This window comes from Antechinus flavipes, chromosome 3, assembly GCF_016432865.1.
Source record: "Antechinus flavipes isolate AdamAnt ecotype Samford, QLD, Australia chromosome 3, AdamAnt_v2, whole genome shotgun sequence".
Lineage (NCBI taxonomy): Eukaryota > Metazoa > Chordata > Mammalia > Dasyuromorphia > Dasyuridae > Antechinus > Antechinus flavipes.
In genome coordinates this window covers 20,776,983-20,800,575 of record NC_067400.1, presented here as the reverse complement: position 1 = coordinate 20,800,575, position 23,593 = coordinate 20,776,983, and the positions used below count along the sequence as shown (strand labels likewise).

Here is a 23,593-nt window from a genome sequence, read left to right as displayed (position 1 = left end):
CAAGTCAATCAAAATGGATGAATATTTACAAAAAAAAAAATTGCCCAGATTAATAGAAGTAAATAAAACACTTCAATTTTTTTTCTAAAACAGGACTATTTAACAAGTCATTAATGAACTCCCTAAGATAATATCTCCAGTCCAGATGGATTCTCAAGTGAATTCTACCAAACATTCAAAGAACAATTAATTTCACTACTATGTAAACTATTTGGAAAAATAGGTAAAGAAAGAGTACTGCCCAATTTCTTTTATGATGCAAATATGGCACTGATACCTAAACCAGGAAGGACCAAACAGAGAAAGAAAATTACAGACCATTCTCCCTAATGAATATTGATGCAAAAAATTTTAAACAAAATATTAGCAAAGAGATTAGACGAACTTATAAGCAGGATAATATACTGTAACCAAATAGGATTTATACCAGGCATGCAGGGATAGTTTAATATCAGGAAAACTATCACCATAATTGGCAATATCAATAAGAAAAGCAACAGCAATAATATGATAATCTCAATAGATGTAGAAAAAGCTTTTGACAAAATACAGTACCCATGCTTAGTAAAAACAAAAGAGACCATGAGGATAAAAGGAACTTTCCTTAAAATAATAATCTATTCTATGTAAAACTTACAGCAAGGATTATTTGTAATGGAGAGAAGCTGAATGCATTGACAATAACATCAAGGTGAAATACGGATGCCCATTATCACCATTATTATTTAACATTATATTAGAAATTTTGGCTTTAGCAATAAGAAAAGAAAAAGAAATTAAAAGAATTAGAATAGTCAAAGAGGAAATAAAACTATCATTCTTTGCAGATGTTATGATAATATGTTTAGAGAATCCTAGAAAATTATCCCAAAACTACTGGAAACAATTCACAGCTTTAACAAAATAACAGGACATAAAACAAATCCACACAAATTGTCAGTATTTTTATATATTACTGACAGAGCCCATCAGCAAGAGATAGAAAAAGAAATTCCATTTGAAATTACTGTAGACAAAATAAAATACTTGGGGTTTTACCTCCCAAGACAAACTCAAGAACTATATGATATGATATTATCATATACAAGATACAAGAATGATATGATATTAAACTATATGTTTAAAAAAAAAACACTTCACACACAGATAAAGTCAGATCTAAACAGTTCATGGCAAGGTTGAGCTAATATAATTAAATGACAATTCTTCTTAAACTGGTCTACTTTTTCAGTGCCATTTCAACAAAACTGTCAAAACATTATTTTATAGAACTAGAAAATTAATAAAATTCATCTGGAAGAACAAAATATCAAGAGTATCAAGAGAATTAATGAAAAAAATAGTACCAAAACTAAAACTGTATTATAAAGCAGTAGTCATCAATACCATTTGGTACTGGCTAAGAAATAGCCCCAGCTTCTGGAACAAGAACTCATTATTTGACAAAAATTGCTGGGAAAAATGGAAAATATGTCAGAAACTTGGCTTAGACCTACATCTCACAGCCCATACCAAAATAAGTTCAAAATGGATACATGATTTGGGTATAAAGGATGATGCCATAAACAAATTAGGAGAGCAAAGGATATTTACCTATCAGATCTTTGGAGAAGGAAGAAATTTATGAATATAAAAGAACTAAAAGAGATTAATAGAGAAGCACAAAACTGGGAAAAAAATCTTTACTGACAATATTTCTGGTAAAGATTTCATTTCTAAAATATATGAAGAATTGTGTCAAATTTATAAGAATACAAGTTGTAATGATCGCGCATTTAAAATCAGCTGGAGTCAGGAATTCAGGTTAAGGGAAAAATCTTCAATATTTATTGAAGTGAAGAGATGAATAAGGATTGTGATAGCAAATATAGGTAAGAAAGCTTGCAATAGCAATATGGGCAGCTGCAACGGGAAGCCAGCTAACAGAGAGAGATCTGAGCTGAGCAAACCGTTGCAATGGCAATGCAATAAGTCTCTCTTTCCCCTTCCTTTTCCACTCCCCTGCCTCCACCCACCAAAATCGTCATTTTCTATACAACACATCAGGACTTGCACAAAGAGTGGGCGGGGGCCATTCTTTCTCCAAGCTTATATATTAATAGAGTATGGTCCAATTACTATTTAGCCTCATGTGTTTGGGACCTCAGTGCATCAACTCAAGCCTCAGCCCATTACAACAAGTCATTCCTCAATTGATAAGTATTCAAGGGATATGAACAGACAATTTTCAGATCACAAAATTAAAGCCATCTATAATTATATAAAAATACTTTAAATCACTATTAATTAAAGAAATATAAATTAAAATAACTCTGAGGTACTACATCACACCTCTCAGATTGGTTAAGATGACAGGAAAAGATAATGATAAATTAGTAGATGAAGATTAATTAGATAATAAATGGCTTTAATTTCTTCATCTGAAAATTGTTCATATGCTTTGATCATTTATCAATTGGGGAATGATTTGCATTCTCATAAATTTGAATCAATTCTATATATATTTTATAAATAAGGCCTTTTTCGGAAAAACTGGATGTAAAAAATTTTTCCCCTTCTAATCTTGGCTACCTTGTTTTGTTTGTACAAAATCTTTTTAATTTAAAGTAAGGAAATTATTCATTTTGCATTTCCTAGTGTCCTCTAGTTCTTATTTGGTCATAAATTCTTCCCTTTTGAAGTAAACTCAGATCTGAGAGATAAACTATCCCTTGTTGTTCAAATTTCTTATAGTTGTTGGAATCCTTACAAACTGCTAACTAATTAGAGTTGATCTAATCTTAGAAGAAGATGTTTTGGGCAGAACCGGAAACAAGGTACTAAGTAGGACTAATTAACTTGTGTTTACACCTTTACTCATTGGAGTTCACAAGTTTGCCAGCTTCACAAAGTAAACTTTGCACCTTTATGAGTTGACACCTCCCTTGAAGCTCTTTGGGCCAGGGAGAAAACCCACAATCCCTCTCTCTCGTATCCCACAATTCCTCCCTCTTGGATAAAAGAAACAGACAGAGGCTCTCGGTCACATTTCAGCGGAATTACGCTAGAAGCTCTCTCTCCGAGGCGAGGCAAGAGAGAATACATTTTCCACTTGGCTGGCTGGTCGCAGAGGAGAGTTCAGCTGCGTTGGAGAGGAGTCGGTGGCTGGGCTCCTGCACTTCCCCCACTGAGACCAAGCTGGTCCCAAAGGGGACTTGGACCCTGGACCCTCCGATTTTAGAGGGGTTGGAGAGGGCGGCTCGCAGGGCTCTTACCAGGAGCCGACTGGCCGAGAGCGCTTGGAGGCGGCAGCGGCGGCGGCCGCGGCGGCAAGAGCAACAGCGGCAGTAGCTATGAGGGTCCCCGGCCGGGTGATTCATTGCAGATGCTCCAAGTGTTTTTGTCTTCCTTCAAAACGAAGAATAAAAAAGAGGCCCCGAGTCTTAACTTTATTGAGTCTCCCTGAAGATGCCCTCTTCCACATACTGAAGTGGCTTCCTGCGGAGGATCTCCTAGCCGTCCGAGCTGTACACCCGCATCTCAAGTGTCTTGTAGATAATCATGCCAGTGTTTGGGCACGTGCAAGCTTCCGGGAGACGTGGCCTTCAACAGATAATCTAAAGCTTTTTGAAAGGGCTGCCGAAAGCGGTAATTTTGAAGCTGCTGTGAAGCTAGCGATTGCCTACCTCTACAATGAAGGCTCGTCTATTTCTGAGGAGGGTCGGGCAGAAGTGAATGGATTAAAGGCATCACGTTTCTTCAGCTTAACCGAACGCCTGAATGTTAATGCTGCTCCATTTGTCTGGCTATTTATTCGCCCTCCGTGGTATTCTGGAAGCTGCTGTAAAGCCGTAGTCTTTGAAAGCCTCAAAGCAGAATGTCAGTTTCAAAAAGTTCATAAAGGATCTATATTATATTGTTTGGGTAAAGTTTTAAGCCTTTTTGAGGATGAAGAGAAAAAAAAAGAAGCACTTGAAATGTTCGAGGCTTCATCAAATCAGGGATGTTTGCATAGTTCTTACCTCCTTTGGGAAAGTAGTCAGAGGACTGCTATGTCAGATCCTGGAAGGTATCTCCAGAGCCTCCGAAAACTCAGGGACTATGCAACCAAGGGCTGCTGGGAAGCACAGATATCTTTAGCTAAAGCTTGTGGAAATGGAAACCGGCTTGGGTTAGAAGCAAAATCTTCCAATGAAATGGTGCTACAGCTCTTTCGGGCCTCTCACCCTGTCAGTAAAGAGAGTATCTTCACTGTGCAGAAAGAAATGGATGATACAATGAGGTACATCTTGATTGACTGGCTAGTGGAAGTTGCCACCATGAAGGATTTTACAAGTCTGTGCCTTCACATGACAGTGGAATGTGTGGATCGTTACCTGAAACTGAGAGTGGTACCTCGAGCCAAGCTACAGCTTCTGGGAATTGCTTGCATGGTTATCTGTACCCGTTTCATTAGCAAAGAGATCTTGACAATTCGTGAAGCAGTTTGGCTCACAGATAATACTTATAAATATGAAGATCTAGTAAGAATGATGGGAGAGATCATTTCTGCTCTGGAAGGAAAGATTCGAATTCCTACTATTGTAGATTACAAAGAAGTGCTAATGAATGTAGTCCCAACAGAGAGAAGAACTCTTCACCTGTACAGCTTGATCTGTGAACTTTCTTTGTTGTATACCAGCCTCTCTGTGTACTCCCCAGCACATCTGGCTGCTGCAGCCTTGTTGCTGGCCAAGTTGATGCACGGGCAAGCACATCCCTGGACAAGTCAATCGTGGGAATGCACTGGATTCTTCTATGAAGACCTAATACCCTGCGTTTTGAGCCTTCACAAAAAATGCTTCCATGATGATGCCCCAAAGGATTATAGACAAGTTTCCTTGACAGCTGTGAAACAACGTTTTGAGGATAAACGTTATGAAGGAATAGGTCAAGAAAAGGTAATGGGTTATGGCCAATTATGTAAGTTATTGGGAGTGAAGCAAGAGGACAAAGAACCTTCTTCCTCCCTCAGTGTGGCTGAAACTCAAACCTTCCTCAACTCACCCTCTGGGAAGAGAACCAAAAGAGGAAGGGAAAACAGCCTTCAGGAAGATAGAGGCAGTTTTGTGACAACACCTACTGCCGAGTTATCCAGCCAAGAGGAAACTCTCCTGGGCAACTTCCTGGACTGGAGCTTGGACTACTGCTCTGGCTATGAGGGAGACCAGGAAAGTGAAGGGGAAAAAGAGGGAGATGTCACATCTCCCAGCGGGGTCCTCGATGTAACTGTGGTGTATCTGGATCCAGAACAGCACTGCTGTCAGGAGTCCAGTGATGAAGACAGTTGACTAGAGGACCATTCTAAGCAGAATGTGCTGCCGCCATCAGACCACATGCACGCTGAGAAACAGTGGCTCCTTTTTCAGGACAGGAGGGAGACCAAAACAGAAGTGACCTCGGGCTACTCCTCAGTCAACAGCGCCAGCCCCACATCCTCTTCCATGGAGAACAACTTTGGAGCATTTGTCAAAACTACCTCAACACTGTCCCCAGGCAGGGACCCGAACGCTCACCCACGTACAGCCACCTTAGAATCATGTTTACAGTCTCTTCACACCAGTCCCACTGAGAACGGCCTGCACCGGAGACAGGCGAAGAGGAAAAATGTGGCTGAGCATAGTGACAAGATGTGGACCCCTTCAGAAACCCACTAATCTGATTTGATTTCCTATTTCCTTTGGTGTTTTCATCTCCCTTCCTGAGATGTCAGGGAAGGCGTGATCACCTTTTAGGTGGGGTTCTCATTGAGAACCTTGAGAAATCAGGGAGGTCATGACCATCCTATGTTCCAAAAACAAAAGAAAGGGGGAGATGTTGGAATCCTTACAAACTGCTAACTAATTAGAGTTGATCTAATCTTACAAGAAGATGTTTTGGGCAGAACCTGAAACAAGGTACTAAGTAGGACTAATTAATACAAGGCTTGTGTTTACACCTTTACTCATTGGAGTTCACAAGTATGCCAGCTTCACAAAGTAAACTTTGTAAATTCAAGGGAGTTCACACCTCCCTTGAAGCTCTTTGGGCCAGAGAGCACTATGGGAGAAAACCCATAATCCCTCTCTCTCATATCCCACAATTCCTCCCTCTTGGATAAAAGAAACAGACAGAAGCTTTCGGTCAGATTTCAGCGGAGTTACGCCAGAAGCCCTCTCTCCGAGGCAAGGCAGAATATTTTCCACTTGGCTGGCTGGTGGCAGGCAAAGAGTTTTCAAAGGATAAGGCTACGAGTGAGAGTTCAGTGGACAACCAGATTCATCTTCATCTCACACCACTGTGGTAGATGGCTGGGCTCCTGCATGCCTCCCACTGAGACCAAGCTGGTCTGAAAGACTCACCAGAAAGCTAGCAGAGCCCCATGGGAAGGAGACAAGAGATTCATTCCATCTCTGTGCTGGTTGGAGGCTGAAGAAAGCAGAGGCAGAGACTGAAGGACAGAACCTTTGGATTTGGAGGCATCCGGAGGGCTCTAAGCTAAACCGGCTGTGTTTTGAGAAGAACAAGAACTCCAACATTTGAACTCACTACAACTTTTAATTTGTTTTTTTTTCCAACTTTTTTTTTTAGTTGCAGGAACAATTCATTGATTTTCTCTTTCTTTATTTTATTCATGTAAGAATCTAAAGATATAATTTCCCCTGTAAACTCCTTTCTGTGCATCCCATAGATTTAGATATGTTGTTTCATTATTGTCATTCTCTTGGATGTAATTATCAAATGATTTGTTGTTTAACCTACTCATTTGTAAGGATTATATTATTTGTTTTTTAATTAATTTTTTCTTGTATTTTTCCAAGGCTCAATGACTATTATACTGTCTGGCTCTAGAATATCAAGAAAGTTTTTCTTGATTTTTTTTTTTAAAGTGGCCAGACTTTTTTATTTTATTTTTTCATCACGATGTTCAAGTAGCCTAATGATTCTTAGATTGTCTCTCTTGTATCTATTTTTCAGGTTAGTTGTTTTTCCAGTAAGCTATTTTATATTTTAATTTTTAATTTTTCTTTTTTGGTTTTGTTTGAATGATCTTTGAGTCATTTCCATTTGTACATTTATAATTTTTAATGAATTATTTTCTTCAGTTAGCTTTTTTTAACCTTATTTTGCATTGAGTAAATTGCACTTTTAAAGTCGTTCAATGGATTTTTTTCCCTCCATTTCATTAATTGTATTTTTCAAGGAGTTGTTTTCTTTTTCCATTTTGTCACATTCATTTTTTAAGAATTTTTTTTTTGGACATATTTTGGTTCCGTTTCTACCTTTTTGTGGCCATCTTTGATTCCAGGCAACATATAAAACAAATAGAACAACAGGAATTCTTTACATAATGAGAAAGTTTCATACACTTGAAATATGATTAAATTGACAAAAAATAATGGCTATCTTTTCCGGGAACATATTTTTCAAAGATAAGAACTAGTATGGTTTAGGGTAAAGAATGATGGTCTTAGAATCAGAAAGACATGGCTTTCTATTCTGTTTCTGAAACATGGTAGGGGTGTGATATTGTTATAATGCTGTGATGATGTAAGTCTCTGCTACTACCTAAACCTCAGAAAACTTTCAGAATATAAATTATAGATTTACCTTGACTTATACTGTAAATAATAGATCCTTAATCTATCCACTATCTAGTACAATTAAACACTGTACTACAAAGTAGATGCTTAATAAATGCTTGCTAAAGAATCATTTTTCATTTTTCTTATATATCAAATAGCAATCTAACAACATTATATCTCTGGATTTTGGAGCAAAGAAGTCCTCACTACAAACATGAAATATATGTTTTGTTTTGGGTTTTTTGCTGATATCTATATTTTTAAATGGACTTGTCTGATTTCATTTATTTCAAGTTCTCTAAAGAAACTCCCTTTCTTGCTGCAAACTGAGTAGATGCCCATCAATTGGAGAGTGGCTGAATAAATTGTGATATATGAATATTATGGAATAATATTGTTCTGTAAGAAATGACCAGCAGGAGGATTTCAGAAAGGCCTGGAGAGACTTACATGAACTGATGCTCAGTGAAATGAGCAGGACCAGGAGATCATTATATACTTCAACAACAATACTATATGATGATCAATTCTGATGGACCTGGCCATCTTCAGCAATAAGATGAACCAAATCAGTTCTAATGGAGCAGTAATGAACTGAACCAGCTATACCCAGTAAAAGAACTCTGGGAGATGACTAAGGACCATTACATTGAATTCCCAATCCCTATATTTTTGCCCGCCTGCATTTTTTGATTTCCTCCACAGGCTAATTGTACAATATTTCAGAGTCCGATTTTTTTGTACAGCAAAATAACAGTTTGGACATGTATACTTATTTTGTATTCAATTTATACTTTAATATATTTAACATATATTGGTTATCCTGCTATCTAGGGGAGGGAGTGGGGGGAAGGAGGGAAAGATTGGAACAAAAGGTTGGCAATTGTCAATGCTATAAAATTACCTATGCATAGAACTTGTAAATAAAAAACTATTAAAAAGGAAAAAAAAAACTCCCTTTCTTGAAGCAGATGAGTATCTAGTTTCCAACTTATACACTTGTCTGGGACACTGAAAATTTAAGTGGTCGCCAAGGGAGTCACCAGACTCTGTATAATTGGCCACACTTGAAGCAGTTCTACCTGACTGAGGTCAGCTCCCTATTCAACATTTCTCCTCCTAATTAATGTGGTTATTAATATCAAAAAGCAAATTATTTGAGTGTTGTTACTTTGGTATTGAGTTGCATTCCCCAAATAATTCACTGAGTAGCACTTACATAGAAAACCCATAATTTTGTGAATAAGATAAAAAGTACTTCCTTATGAATTGCTCAATATAAGTTCTAACCCATTTATCATTGAATCTCCAGATAACTAGAATTACTGCACTTCATCAGCATAGGAGGATTGTATGCATTGTCTCAAAATAAAATATTTATTTATGCTCCTTTGAATAATTCAATTTTTGCTTTATTTCCCTTAATTTCTAAGATAGCTAAGAGCAGTTTGAATGAAAATGAAAAATAAAGATTTTTCTACTTTCAGTTTTATCTTTGTTTTCTTTACAATGCCTAGACCAAATCAAAGAGTGAATTTCCACAGAGTTGTACTGTACCATAGAATTACAAAGGTCTCCTCCTTTTATTAATGAATTTTCAAATATTTGAAGACGTCACCAGCTCCATCTTTTCCAAGTCCATGAAAGTAGAATCATTTTTAGGGAATAGCCTTTGGTCAAAAGGAAGGAGACTCATGATTGACATCCCTGTTATAACATCTTATTTTGCTCTCATAAGGAAACTCCATTTCTTTGATTTTTATAAGGAAGGACATCAAGAATTTTAAGGAAAAGAAAAAAAAAACAAAAAACTTTGTGGAAAAGGAAAAGAAGAAGAACTCAAAGAAGAAAAACTCAAAGAAGAAGAAGAACTTGAATAATAATAAGAAGAAGGACTCGAAGAAGAAGAAGAACTCAAAGAAGAAGAAGAACTTGAAGAAGAACTAGAATAACTCTAAGAAGAACTCAAAGAAGAACTAGAAGAACTCAAAGAAGAAGGAGAAGGAGAAAGAGGGGGAGGGGGAAAAAGAGAGGGAGAGTGAGAGGAGCTAGAAGAAGAACTAAGAGAAGAAGAACTAGAAGAAAGAAGAAAAAAGAGAGAAAAAAGAAACAAAAGGAGGAGGAAGAGGAAGAAGATAACAATTAATCACAAAGAAACAGTGTAAAAGCCAATCTTTAATAAGTGACTGAAATTTTAAAAAAAAGTACACTTGCTTACTATTTTTCCTCTCAAGAGTAATACAGCTTTCCTGAATAGATGGTTATTGATTATTGATACACAAATCATTCTATCCTCCCTACTGGAGCCAAATCATGCTTCATTAGGATTGGATTCTTGAATATGTGTTAGCTATTTTGGTTTTGATAATTGTTTGAATTGACCACTTACTGTATTCTATTCATTTTTTTATTATAGCTTTTTATATACAAAACATATGCATGGGTAATTTTTCATCAATGGCCCTTGCAAAAACTTCTGTTTCAAGTTTTCCCCTCCTTCCCTCCACCCCCACTTCTAGATGGTAGGTAGTCCCATACATGTTAAATATGTTAAAATATATGTTAAATACAATATATGTATACATATTTATACAGTTATCTTGTTGCACAAGAAAGATTGGATTTAGAAAGAAGGTAAAAATAACCTGAAAAGAAAAGACAAAAATGCAAGCAAACAATAACAGAAAGAGTGGAAATGTTATGTTGTGGTCCATACTCATTTCCCAGTGTTCTTTCTCTAGGTGTAGCTGGTTCTGTTCATTACAGATCAATTGGAACTGATTTGGATCCTCTCATTGTTGAAGAGAGCCACATCCAACAGAACTGATCATCATGTGGTATTGTTTTTGCTGTGTATAATGATGTCCTGGTTCTGCTCATTTCACTTAGCATCAGTTCATGTAAGTCTCTCCAGACCTTTCTGTATTCATCCTGCTGGTCATTTCTTAGAGAACAATAATATTCCATAACATTCATATACCCCAATTTATTCAGCCATTCTCCAATTGGTGATCATCCCTTCAATTTCCAGTTTCTAGCCATTACGAAAAGAACTGCCACAAACATTTTTGACTTTCAACACATAAATCCATTAATAAATAAACATTTGTGAAGCATATAAAAAAGCATACAGTTATGGGAAAACCTCGTAAAATAAAATAAAAGAGTGAACTGATCTGGGAGGATTTGAGAAATAACCAACATAACCCCCAGTCTACTGTTTGAATGGAATATACTTTCTATCTATTTTGTTTCTGATTTAAACAAGTGAACCATACTCTTGAATAATAGGGTTGGTGATACAATGAGCACAAGCAGATTTCATCTTTTAATAAAAATGCAGAATAATGTGTCTGATTAGTTTTTGTGCATGACTACAGATTGTGCTCACTATTGTAAGTTCTTTTAGATTTCTCCATCAATGTCATCATGTAAAGAAAATGAGGTAGAATAATTTCATCTATCTTTATTTGAAACCATCAGATGTAAATTCTAAGAACAATGTCTTGACAGAATATTCCTTATTTATAATGCTATGCTATTGTAAACCATTTTGTAAAATGACAAAAATGAATACGAAACTGGATTCAAAGTGAGGAAGACCTAGGTTTAATATCTACCTGATATATGCTGGTTCTATGATCCTGTAACCCTCAATGTGACAGGAAACTCTCTTAAGACTATTCATCTCAGAGAAGGTGTAGAATGATAAAAGTAGAATTTCCTTAATGATAAGGTCCTTATCCAGCAGTGTTACTACTGGGCTTATATCCCAAAGAGATATTAAAGAAGGGAAAGAAACCTGTATGTGCCAAAATGTTTGTGGCAGCCCTGTTTGTAGTGCCTAGAAACTGGAAAATGATGCCCATCAATTGGAGAATGGCTGAATAAATTGTAGTATATGAATGTTATGGAATATCATTGTTCTGAAAGAAATGACCAGCAGGATGAATACAGAGAGGCCTGGAGAGACTTAGATGAACTGATGCTGAGTGAAATGAGCAGAACCAGGAGATCATTATACACGGTAACAACAATACTGTATGATGATCAATTCTGATGGAAGTAGATATCTTTGGCAACGAGAGGATCCAATTCAGATCCAATTGATCAGTAATGAACAGAACCAGCTACACCCAGTGAAAGAACACTAGGAAACATGTGTGGACTGTTTGCATTTTTGTTTTTCTTCCCAGGTTATTTTAGCTTTTTAAATCCAATTTTTCTTGTGCAACAGAACTGTACAGATATGTACACATATATTGCATGTAAGATATACTTTAATATGTTTAGCATGTATAAGACTGCCTGCCATCTAAGGAGGGGATGGAGGGAAGGAAGGAAAAAGTTGGAGCAGAAGTGATTGCAAGTGTCAATGTTGAAAAATTACCCATGCATATGTTCTATCAACAAAAAGCTATAATAGAAACAAACAAACAAAAAGGACTAATAAGGTCCTTACTAAGGAAATCACAGGTTTATTAACTATCCTCATGGTGATACAGAATAACTCATGTGGGAAAGATCATTGCATACACATACACCATTACACCTTCCCTCCCCCCACAAGCATATTTAAAGCACATATAGGAAAGAACTCTACATAGTCTATCAAAAGAAGAAAGTTTAATAAGCCAAAAATATATGTTTGATTTAAAAAAATAAAAGTTCTCATTTCCAAAAGAGGACCACAATGCTATTCTATGGCACTGTTACCATATGATGATTCCATATTTAAAATATATGTATGGTTTTTATATGATGTTTTTTGTGACAAATATGGACATGACACTTTTTAAAAAATAGATTAGGGAAGGAAATTTAAGATTTTTTAAAGCTTATTATAAACTATATGCATGAGGTCTATTTTTTTTTTTTTATTTTGTGAATGAAACTTTTATTTACACAGTGTATCTAGAAGCAGATACATAAGTTCTTATACAATTATTTTCCAAAAATGTGCAAGAAATTACTATAATTTTGTTTACAAACCAAAACACATATTAAAATCAATGGACTTTGGATAATTCTCATTCTGTGGTGTGCTCAGTACAAATGGTACACACCTGTTTTGAAACACACAGAAAAGTGTAAACTACAGCAATCTGGATTGCAAGTATTAATTTCATGGCACTCCATCACCATTATAAAATTTCTTTAATCCAACATGTATACTTAATATAAAATTCTATAAGAATTTTTCATGATCTGTGGGTGTAGAGTTTGGAATACTTTTCGGATACAGCAACTACACAACATTTTTTCATGTTATGATTAACAATTAATAAAAAGGATGTTTATAAAAACATTCTTTACAGGATTAAAAAAGTATTAAAAGAAACCAAATTTGCGATTACTACCGTACCAATAATTTTAGTTTAGGATTTAAAAGTTATTCCTGGAACATGGGATTGTTCCTTATTAGTGTATTCAACAATACTATCTATTGCTGGTAGTGTGATTCCATTTTCAAATTCATAATTCACACACTATGAAATGCAGTTAGGAGTAAAATAAAAATTATTCTTCTGAATCAGTCATAAAGTAATATCTCTTATCATGAAAACTATGAAATATACAGTATTTTAAAATTGGTATTTCTGAAAGCAGTGATCTTAAGAAAAATATTTAGACTTTTGTGGCACCAGCAAATGAGGTCTATTTTTTAAACTTAGTTATAAATCAAATTTATCTGGGAAGGCAAATGTTGTGATTTGGAATTCTGTAACACACACAAAAAATGTATGTGTAGAAGTATCACAGCTCACAACTTGTAGAATCAGTTCACATAAAAGTTTCTTTTAAAATGTGTTTCCAGAATAAAAGCAGAGCCAGAAAGAAAGAAATGTTTCTATATTTTGAATATTGTACTCCAGTTCAACTTTAGAAAATCACTTCATCAAGATGATGACTTCTTGCTCTGTTTATTCACATTAGTGACCTTCTTGCTCAATTTGTTTTGTTTTTACCTGTCAGAAAACAGCCTGGCTGACAAGTCCTCCTAATTTGGAATTCATTGTGTGTCTCTCTATTTCATTCATTAGACCTAATAGAGATTTCAAAAGCAAATGTTATTCCATGTCATGAAGTATGATGAAAAACAGAAATAGATTTTATTCTCTGAAATGAGCATAGTGAATCTATTAGGGTTTTTCTAAAGAGTGTGTGTGTGTGTGTGTGTGTGTGTGTGTGTGTGAGAGAGAGAGAGAGAGAGAGAGAGAGAGAGAGAGAGAGAGAGAGAGAGAAAGAAGGAGGGAGGGAGAGGAAGGGATGGACAGAGAGGGTAGGAGGGAGGGAAGGAGGGAGAGAAAGGGGGAGAAGGAGAAGGAGAGGGAGAAGATGAGGGAGAGGGAAGAAGGGATGGATATCATAGGATTTGTCTACTGAATATAGAATAAAATGAGAAAAAAATTATGAACAAGCTGCTCTTGACCTAACTAAATAACGCAGTTTGAAATACACATTTTTGGCTACATGCTAAGTTGAATAGATGTGATTCTGCTGTATAAATGCCATTTAATGTCATAAAAATCAATTCATTCCTTTATAGAATATCCCTTCCTCACTGTGCAACATGACTAATGTGGACATTTTACTGTTTAAAATTTTTATGTCAACAAACTGCTTAAATTACAAACAACTTTTTCATCCCTTATGCAAAATTTCCCCAAAGGGCTCCTTTACCATTTTATTCAATATCCACATCAAAATTGTAGAGAAGTTATTGAGACTTCCAGAGCATCACCATGTTAATGAGATGAATGGTCTTCTACCCATAATTTCACTCTCTCCTATCGTTTATATAATGGTGTTTACTCAGATTTTCAGAGATGAAATAATATATCCCCCTAAAGAATACAAAGGTGGAATCATCTTGGATTTTTGACATATTCAACCACAAATATTACCCTGAGTATGTAGTTTTGTAGGTGATAGGATTTGAAAGATTCCAGATATCCCTTGTTCAAATTATTTTCTCTTAGCTGGCCTGATCTGTTGTACATCAAAATCATAAATAGATTGGATAAAAATAGCTATTGAAATGCCTGTAGATAGCCAGTGCCATCAAATACAGATTACCTGGAAATTTTCCACATTGCTTCTTTTGAACATTAAAATTTTATAATTTATATCCTGAGCTATTACATTAATTCATAAATTGTTTCTCTCCTACTCATTTTATGCCTCAAAGTACACCCAGCTCAGATACATCAAAGTATACTTCAGATACATCATCTTATGGGAGCCTTTTACTGATGACCCCTGATGCTGTTCGTGATCTTTCCTATGAGAAATAACTGTTTCTACTTGATATTTAGTCATTGCTGTGTGTATTACAGTTGTCAAAAGAGTCTAAGTTCCTTGAGGGTAAGGACTATTTCATTTTTGTCAGTTTCCATAACTTATCACAGTGTCTGAAATATAGTAATAGTTAAATCAATGTTTCCTGAATTAAATAAATTTATCATAGTGCATTATTGGCCCTTTGGGGTGAGTGAATGATGAAACATGAGACAAATACCTTTCAATTGTTTATTAGAAAACATGGGAACAACAAGTCCTTGGGGTGAAACAAAACACCGTTTGGAGCAATGAAAGAGAAAAGAGAAAAGAGCCCAAGATAAATTATACCTATTGTTCCTCTAGGCAGAAGCTAGATGTGAGCAGTAAATTCAGGTATTTGAAGAAAGAAAAGAAATCCATCTCTTCACATTATTGCTTGTCATTGTATATCTACCTGTTCCTATCATGTATGGACATTTTTTAATGGTAGAATGTGATTTTTTTAAATACTTACAAAATTATTAAATTAGTATATTTTAATTACTTATCCTATGCATTTCTAGTATCTTGTCCTTGTTATAAAAAAGGAAAAGGAATGACTTAAGCAGTTTTCCTAAATATAATTACAACTATCTTTCTGATATCACCTTTCTGAAGTTACCAAATATTTTTCCTAGTTACTAAAGTAATTAATGATGGAAATTTAAAATACATTGACAGATAGATGAGTAGATGTAGACAAATATTTTAGAGGTCATTTAAAATTTTAATTTGGTTCATTTTGCTGAAATTAGAATAAGGAATGTATGCAGATGTATCTTGTGCCATGAGGAATTCATAAATTTAACATGGAAATGATTTGGTTAATTTCTTTAAATTATTTGTAGTCTTTTTAAAAAGTTACAAAATGTATTTTACTCAAAACATTTTATGCAAAGTTAATATGCTGATATACATATATACATACATATATATATATATAATATTACCAGATTCAGAGATATGTTTTTCATAGAAACATAATAAATAATTAGACTCATGATGTTGATGAGCTCTATTTATCATTTCAGAGAGGCAATATGTAGGTTGTTGTTAAAGAGCTGACCTCAGGTTTAGGGAGATCTGGATTCAAATATTCTGTCTGGCATATACTGTTTCTGTGCCTTAAGGCAACTCTTTAAGACTAGAAGTTGACTGGAAATTACAGATCCGTATTAGGAAGAGAGAGTTTATTCAACTGGAAATAATTTACATCAATAAAACCAATACACACAAAAATCATACCTGCATTGAAAAGATGCCCTCTAGCCTTTCAGTCATATGGGAGGGACAATTGGGGGGTACTAAGGAGGTCTGTATTATCCAAGATGCATCATGCTCTGTGGTTAGGCATTCGCAACTTAATTCTTTCATCAACATAAATTCATATTTTAAAAAAATTCTTCATTAAAATTATTTTTGTAGTAAAGACATTAATCTATATTTAAATGTCTGGTAGAAATAAATTTTAAATCTCTGATTTCCTTCTTCCTGAAACTTTTGATAGCTCATTTACTGAATATTCATTTTCCATTTTCTGAGATTGAGTAGTTTCATTTTTAAATTTCTTGTTTTACTTAATTTGGGTAGTTTATATTTTATGAAGAATCATTTTATTTGAATTGACAATTCCAATTAATGTTCCTGATTGTAACAGGATTAAAATAATAATATATTCCATATAATGTTATAAATTATATGATCAACTGTGATATGATATGGTGTAGTATAATATTATATCAAAATAATATGCTATTTTATAAACATAACAATTTATCTTTACAATATAATACAATAAAATTATTTTATAATAGAGTTGCTTTCATAATAAATTATTTCAAAATTACATATAATTTAATAAAAATATAGATAATATTAATTTAATAATATTACATAATAAAACGTACAGTATGGGATTTGATTTTTACTTTATTTGTGTTATGTTGATAAGGAATATAATTTATCTGTCATTTGTGTTATAACATAATCTACCCCAATATAGTATGAGATGAAACAATACTATATAATCTGATAAAATATATTATGTTAAATGATGCAATATAATGTTGTAGGTATATATAAATATAAAACAATTTATTATGAGGCAAGGCAATCTGATGTGATATATTTGATACATGATACCATGTGATGTGATATCATATGGTAGGGGAAATTTAGTATTGTGTGATATAATATAATATACTTAATTTAATAAAGCATATACCATATAGTATTAAAATGTGTTAGGGCATAATAACTCTATCTTTATCAATCTCTGTATCTATATAAGAAGATTTCCCACCCTCCAATTGATTGAGGGGTGAGAGACAAAAAAAGTTTCTATTATTTTTCAATAAATAGAGATCAAGAAGTACTGCAGATATCTAGTGTTATGTTCATTTAGATGAAGTCATTATGATATAGAACAGGAACTTTAATTTCCATCATCAGAACTTTAATTCACGCATCCAGTTTCCATTGTCGCAGAGTTGGACCAATTCCAGAGACTGTTTTGATTAGCATATATTAAAGCAAACTTAACCTTGTACTTGGTCTCTGTCACATCTGCTTGGAAGTTTGTACTCCACATGGCCCCTCCCTAACTCCTTCCCAACTCTTCCCCAGTTCCTTCTTAACTCCCTAGAGGGTTCTCTTGCTTCCCTCCCTTTCTTTCTTGAGACTTCACAACTCTACTACTAGATGCTAGAAACTGTTTGCTTAATCACATGTGATTCCAGCTTATTTAATCATATTTGATTAAGTTGGTGAACTGTTTCACCTAATAAATAGCATCCTTTGTGGCTGTGATGAATATCTCTCATGTGAGTTCTTCACAATGTGAACCATTCTCATATGGGGTACTTCATTTATACTTCTTCATATTTCTTCAACTAGATTAATATTTCTATTTAGTTCTTTTACATTGTTTTAAGATATCTCATGAAGTTACTGTGACATAAAATATAAGTTAGAACATATTAATAAAATTTTTAAAGAGAAAAAGCTGAAAAAACTAACTGTGGCATTGGGATGCTACATCAGTCTTTTGAGGTCACATGGTTAATTTGTGGTAGATTTAGTAACCAAACCCAGGCATACCCAAATCTTAGTCCAACAGTTCTTTCCATCATTATCCCCACCACCCCCCTTAGCATTTATATTGTATTTCATCATTTAACATTTAACTTAAAAATTTTATCTAACTTTATCTTCATAATAACTCTGAGTTATGTTTTATTTTACCCATTTCACAGATGAGGAAATTGAGAGAAAGTGATTCCTCAAGATTCACCTAAGTTCTGAAGTAGGTTTTGAACTCAGAACTTCTTCTTACCTACATTTCCAGAGTTCTATCACTGGCCAACATTGCTTTCTGTACCATTAATTATCTTTCAAATGATAACTGTTTAAAGATCTAAAAGCATTAACTGTGTCTCTATTAAATCTCTTCTCTCGATAGAATTTGGTTTTGATTCCTTCAAATCTTCTGTGTATGACCTAGATAATGGGCCTGTCACCATCTGGGCTCTCCTCTGAATCTGTACCAAGCTCAACTATCCTTTCTAAAATTCATTGTCCAGAACTCAGTTCAGTATTTCAGATACAAGTTACTAGAGGAAAATGCAATAATCCTACTTTGCTTTCTCTCTGGAAACTATAAATCTATAAAGGCAAGAAACTTACAAATCAGACTTATGGTTTAAAAAAAGCTGTCATTGTCTTTTTAGAAAGGTAATAAAATTATTTTCTTCAAGATCTGAAAGTGAAATATGACATTTTTAACTCAGGAAATAAGAGTGATTCAAACTAATCCAAATTTGAAATGGGGTGGAGGGGAATTCTGATTATTTAAACTTTGAACTGAAAAAGAAGTATTAAATTTTGTTCTAACTGAAAATCAATGGTTTTTACCCTCAAGAAATCTTTATAAGTATCAAAATTATAGCTTTGAGCACATGATAATATTGAGTGATATGAAATACAGATAGTTGAATTTCATCTTAGTGGGAAATAATTTATAAGAACATCATGATGGCTCAACATAGCACCATTCTAGTGGTAATTTTAATCAGCCTGGAAACAAGTTGAAGTGAGATTAAAAAGAGCTTTAGATGAAAAAAGATATTATGTTTTACTCCAAAGGCAAGAGAAAACTACTGAAACTTCTCAAGAAACACTAGCACTTGTTTTCTCTTCATTTCACCCCTCTCCAATTTTAAATAAATAAAAAGACCTCCTAACAAACATGCATAGTAATCAATCACAATAAATTTCCATATTGTGTCCAAAAAATATAAGCCACCTTGAAATCACTCCTCATTCTGGAAGTTGTAGCATGTTTCATAATCACTCAAATCAAATTTGTCATTGAATAGAGCAGAGTTCTTCAATCCACCAAAAATGAAAATGCTTGATCAGTATAGTTATGTTGTAATGTCAGAGGAAGTGAGGCAGACAGAAATTAGTTTTTAATCTTTAATGTGAGAGTTTAGGTTAGCTGACTGAATAGAACTCTTGTCCAATGCATTTAGCCCAGATAAACCAAGGCAGGGAATTTATAAAAGGTTTTAGCTAAAGAGTGTTGGAAAAGGGAAACAAAAGCAGATAAAGGGGGCAAAGTTATTAGGAGGATGGACAAGCCATAAATCTAGCAAAGGATCTTAACTTAATCCTGACAGGATAAGGGTCAAGATAAGAAGGTCAGGTTGTGGACAGGAGATAGCAAGGTAAAGGGCAACACTTAAAAGCAGGAAGAATTATCCTAGCAAGAATTGAGATAAAGCATCTGGAGTCATTTACACAATGGTATGTAAAAATGGTTAGAACTTCAAGATTTGTCCTGGGCTCTTTTTTAAATTTAATTTTCCAGTCTTAATGGCAAGGAAGGTGGAGAGGGGTTGGCTATGATTTTTTTTTTTTTTTTTTTTATTAAGGGCTCAACATATCCCACTCTCTCTAGGGAGAATTCAAATCTTTGAATCATCTTGGAGGGACTGCACACTATCATTTTGACCAACCTTACCTTGAAGTGGACAAGTTTAAATAAAATTAGAAAAGATGCAAGGACTTATGACAAAAGTTGAAAACCCCAAAGTTGTTAACATCTTTTGTTTAGGTCAGCACAGAGGCCACCCCATTGCAAGAATAGTACGTCAGGTCCTCTGCAGTTCTGGAGCACCATCTCAGCCAGGGAGTCCAGTTTGAGATGGACAATTGAAGGTGAGTTAGGTCAATTATACATTTAACGCAGTGTCTGCTTATAGAGAAAGCAGCCTTGCTCAAGACAGGTATGCTAGCCAATCCTTACCCTACTAGGAAGGGAAGGAGCTGCACTACCTCGCTGTTGGGGACATTCCAAGGGAGGAAGGTGAGACCTGAAATGGCTCCACCTGTCCCCGTTTTGAAGAATAGAGAGCTGAGGGAACACCAATAGACAGAAAAGGTATGAGAGTATTTACACTTCAGGAGCCTGACACTAAACTGCAGCGCCCTTTGAGGATACTGAAATATTAATTAAGGGACTGGGGCTTCAGGACTGAAGAAATGGGTCAGAAACACTCATGGAGGCCTTGGAGATTTCCAAGGGTGATTCTTGGTTCTTCCCAAGAACAGGTAGATTGGAAAGTGGTCCCAGAAATTGGATCTCTTAAGACAAGTCCATTAAAATAAGGGGGTTCAGAGTTAAAGCAGAACCAGCATAGCCCAGCTGGGGTTTTAAAATAATTGTACACTTGGTAATAAGCCAAGCAAGGAGTAAGGACAAAAAGGACTGTGGGGAAGACTTCTAAAGTGAACAGGAACTAGTGGTAGTCAGGGTCAGGCAGGATCGAGTTGTGGGAAGAATTACTATGATGGCCAGAGAAATTCATTAAATCCACTTCTCACCTCTCTCCTTGCTGCTGTCCCTTCAATCTAATCCCTAGGTGAATTGTCTGATGGAGGTGTTTTCCCATTCTTTCAAGTGCTTCTTTCAAGGGACCAACTTTCCTATCCCTTATTTTTTATCCCCTTTTTTATTTTGTCAAAGAAATTATCCAAGGGGGAGCAGACAGAGCTTCAATTGTCAAGTAGCCATTTCACATATAAGTCCTGAAAGTGAATTAAAGCTCCTAACATACTAGTATAGCAAGGAATTTGTACTCTGGAACTTATATAAAGATCCCTCAGATAATTACATGTTCTGAAGGGAACATTGTGTTCAATTAGATAATGCAGATACATACTATAATTTGACAAGCACTAAACTGAATTGTTAGTAGTGCATCCCTTGTCGGCAACATTTATGCAAATTTTAATCCAATATTTTTCATTCTAAATCCTAAATACGTTGTAACAGAGGACCCAGTCAGAATTTGGCAGTCATTCATCAACCAGTTCGAGTTCCTCCCAAATCAGTGGGGCTCAAAGTCCATTAGGGGCAGGGGCAAGGGTCTAATTTTCTGACTGCTTCCTGCTAAGAATGGGTGGAGAGCTGATTTATCCTAATTTTTTGGGGGGTGGGGTGTTGGAACTGATTGAAGCATCCAATGGGTTGATCCAGGTCCCTGAAGTTGGTCAATACAGGTGTAACGACCAAAATCTAGAATAAAAAACAAATCTAACAAATAAAAGTTAGAATAGTCTGAGAAAGAAAGACTAGTCCACACAGACTGCTACAAGATGTGGAGAGGTCAGTATTAATTGGCCAACATCTTCCTGTGTAAGGAAACATGTTTGTCTCACAGGACAGACAAATGTTAAAGATGTGTCCACTGTTAATCCCAATAAACAAAATAGCAATGAGGTCTCACATTTGTCCTGATCATAGAAATCCTCTACAGGAGGATAAAGGCAGACATGAGTATAATATAATATAATATAATCAGTCAAAACTGATTTTTAGAATAGTCTGAAAGCATATACATGACACAGGATAAAACAGCCTTAACTCAGTTTTACTTCAGGTAATTGTCCCATTTCATTTCAGAAGGTGGAGAACCAGCTTGATGATCTATCAGACAGTCATACTTGAATGTAAAACTCCCAAATAATATCAGTTACAGTCACAAGAGATTTTATCTTCAATAGCAAATCTCATTAACCAAAGCTTCAGATGCTCTCAAGGCTCTTCAAGGATCAGATATCCTAAATAGGTATTGATTATGACCTTATAGTGATAATAGTAAGCGAATCACCATAGAAAGTTCGCAGTTTATCTTTCATATCTAAGTAGATGGTCTTTAAGGTCAACATTACATAAGTCATTTTGCTTTTAAAATGCCTAATACATAGAAAAATTCTAAGTTGCATATCATCTAGAGAGGAAATATATTCAAAGGGACAAAAGTAAAACCTTTTTTTCTCACTGTCCTATTAAATAATGGGTACACTTTAAAATGACTCAATACAATCAATTAATACTCTTATAGGATATCTTAATCTCACATAAAGAAACATTCTCAGAATTAACATTAATAAATTCTTCATTCTAAAAAAACATTAATTCATTTTTCTCCAATTGAGAATTTCCTATAAGCTTTTGGAAATACAAATAACAGGTACAACAAGGTCTATATAAAACAAAAATATACCACAAACAATTGTGCATACACTATCAGATCAGGTTAAAATCCTGTTCCAGGTACTTCAAGAAAGCAATAGATCACATTTGTTATTGTATTCATTAAACAAGGAGACCATTATAGCTTAAATATACATTAAGTAATTTGCTGAAGACAGATGGATACCTTGGTAGAAATAATCACTTCTTGCTTTGTTAAGCAATAGAATCTATGATACCCAACATCAAAAATAACCTTGCTTTAAAGCGGCTATAAACTTGGAAAAAAAAAACATTCTATAATTAACATCATATAAATATTAGCTTTTCCTTTAAATAATAAAAACAATTAATGTTTCAACCAGCAGAGAATGAACTGCAGTTTGAATTTACTTCTTAGAAGCAGCTACAGCCAGGGGGAAGGAGGACGAGTTAAATCTACACCTTCTAAGCCTAAAGATCTTTCCCTTTCTCCTTCCTCCACACCATTTCTCCTTATAATTAATTTTTAGTGTGCCAAGTCCTTCTCAGGATTTAGCCAGCCAGAGTGATTTCTTTCTCCAAAGAAATGGCAAGTTCCTTCCATTAAAGAAATTGCCTTTTTTTTTCTTTCAACTTACTTCTCTTCCCTTCTCCAACATGCTTTCCTTCTCTCTCTATCCCTCCCTATTACCAACACTATCCCCGTAACAATCCCATCTCTCTCTCTTCCAGATAACTTCCTGATACTCTCTCTTCCCTTCTTTCCCTCCAGCATGTTTCAAAACCAATAACCCTTAACAACTTTGATAATATCCTCTAGACAATTATTAATTCCACAATTTCCATATCATAGCCACATAAATATAATATAACCTATCCAAAAATGAATAAGAGCCTCATGTAATTCACAGTCATTTCAAATTTTAATATACACATCAATTAAAATTATTTTTTAAAATTGATACTTTTCCATGTGATATTATAAACATTTCATTCAAACTGTCAATTGTTTCTGCAAATCAATCTTTCTTATCCCATGTATGTAAAATCACCTCTTTTCTCCTTTCCTTTGTTTTCTTTTTCTTCAAAACTTTTAAGATCCACAATATAATTAGGTGCTAAATAACTTCACACTGTTTATGCAGATGTTCAAAAATGCTGATAA

General features: G+C 34.7%; 1 pseudogene; it reads left to right on the top strand.

The window, feature by feature from the left end:
• Positions 1 to 3,332: 3,332 nt before the first annotated feature.
• Positions 3,333 to 5,675, top strand: LOC127556975 (cyclin-F-like; annotated as a pseudogene).
• The last annotated feature ends 17,918 nt before the right edge of the window (positions 5,676 to 23,593 follow it).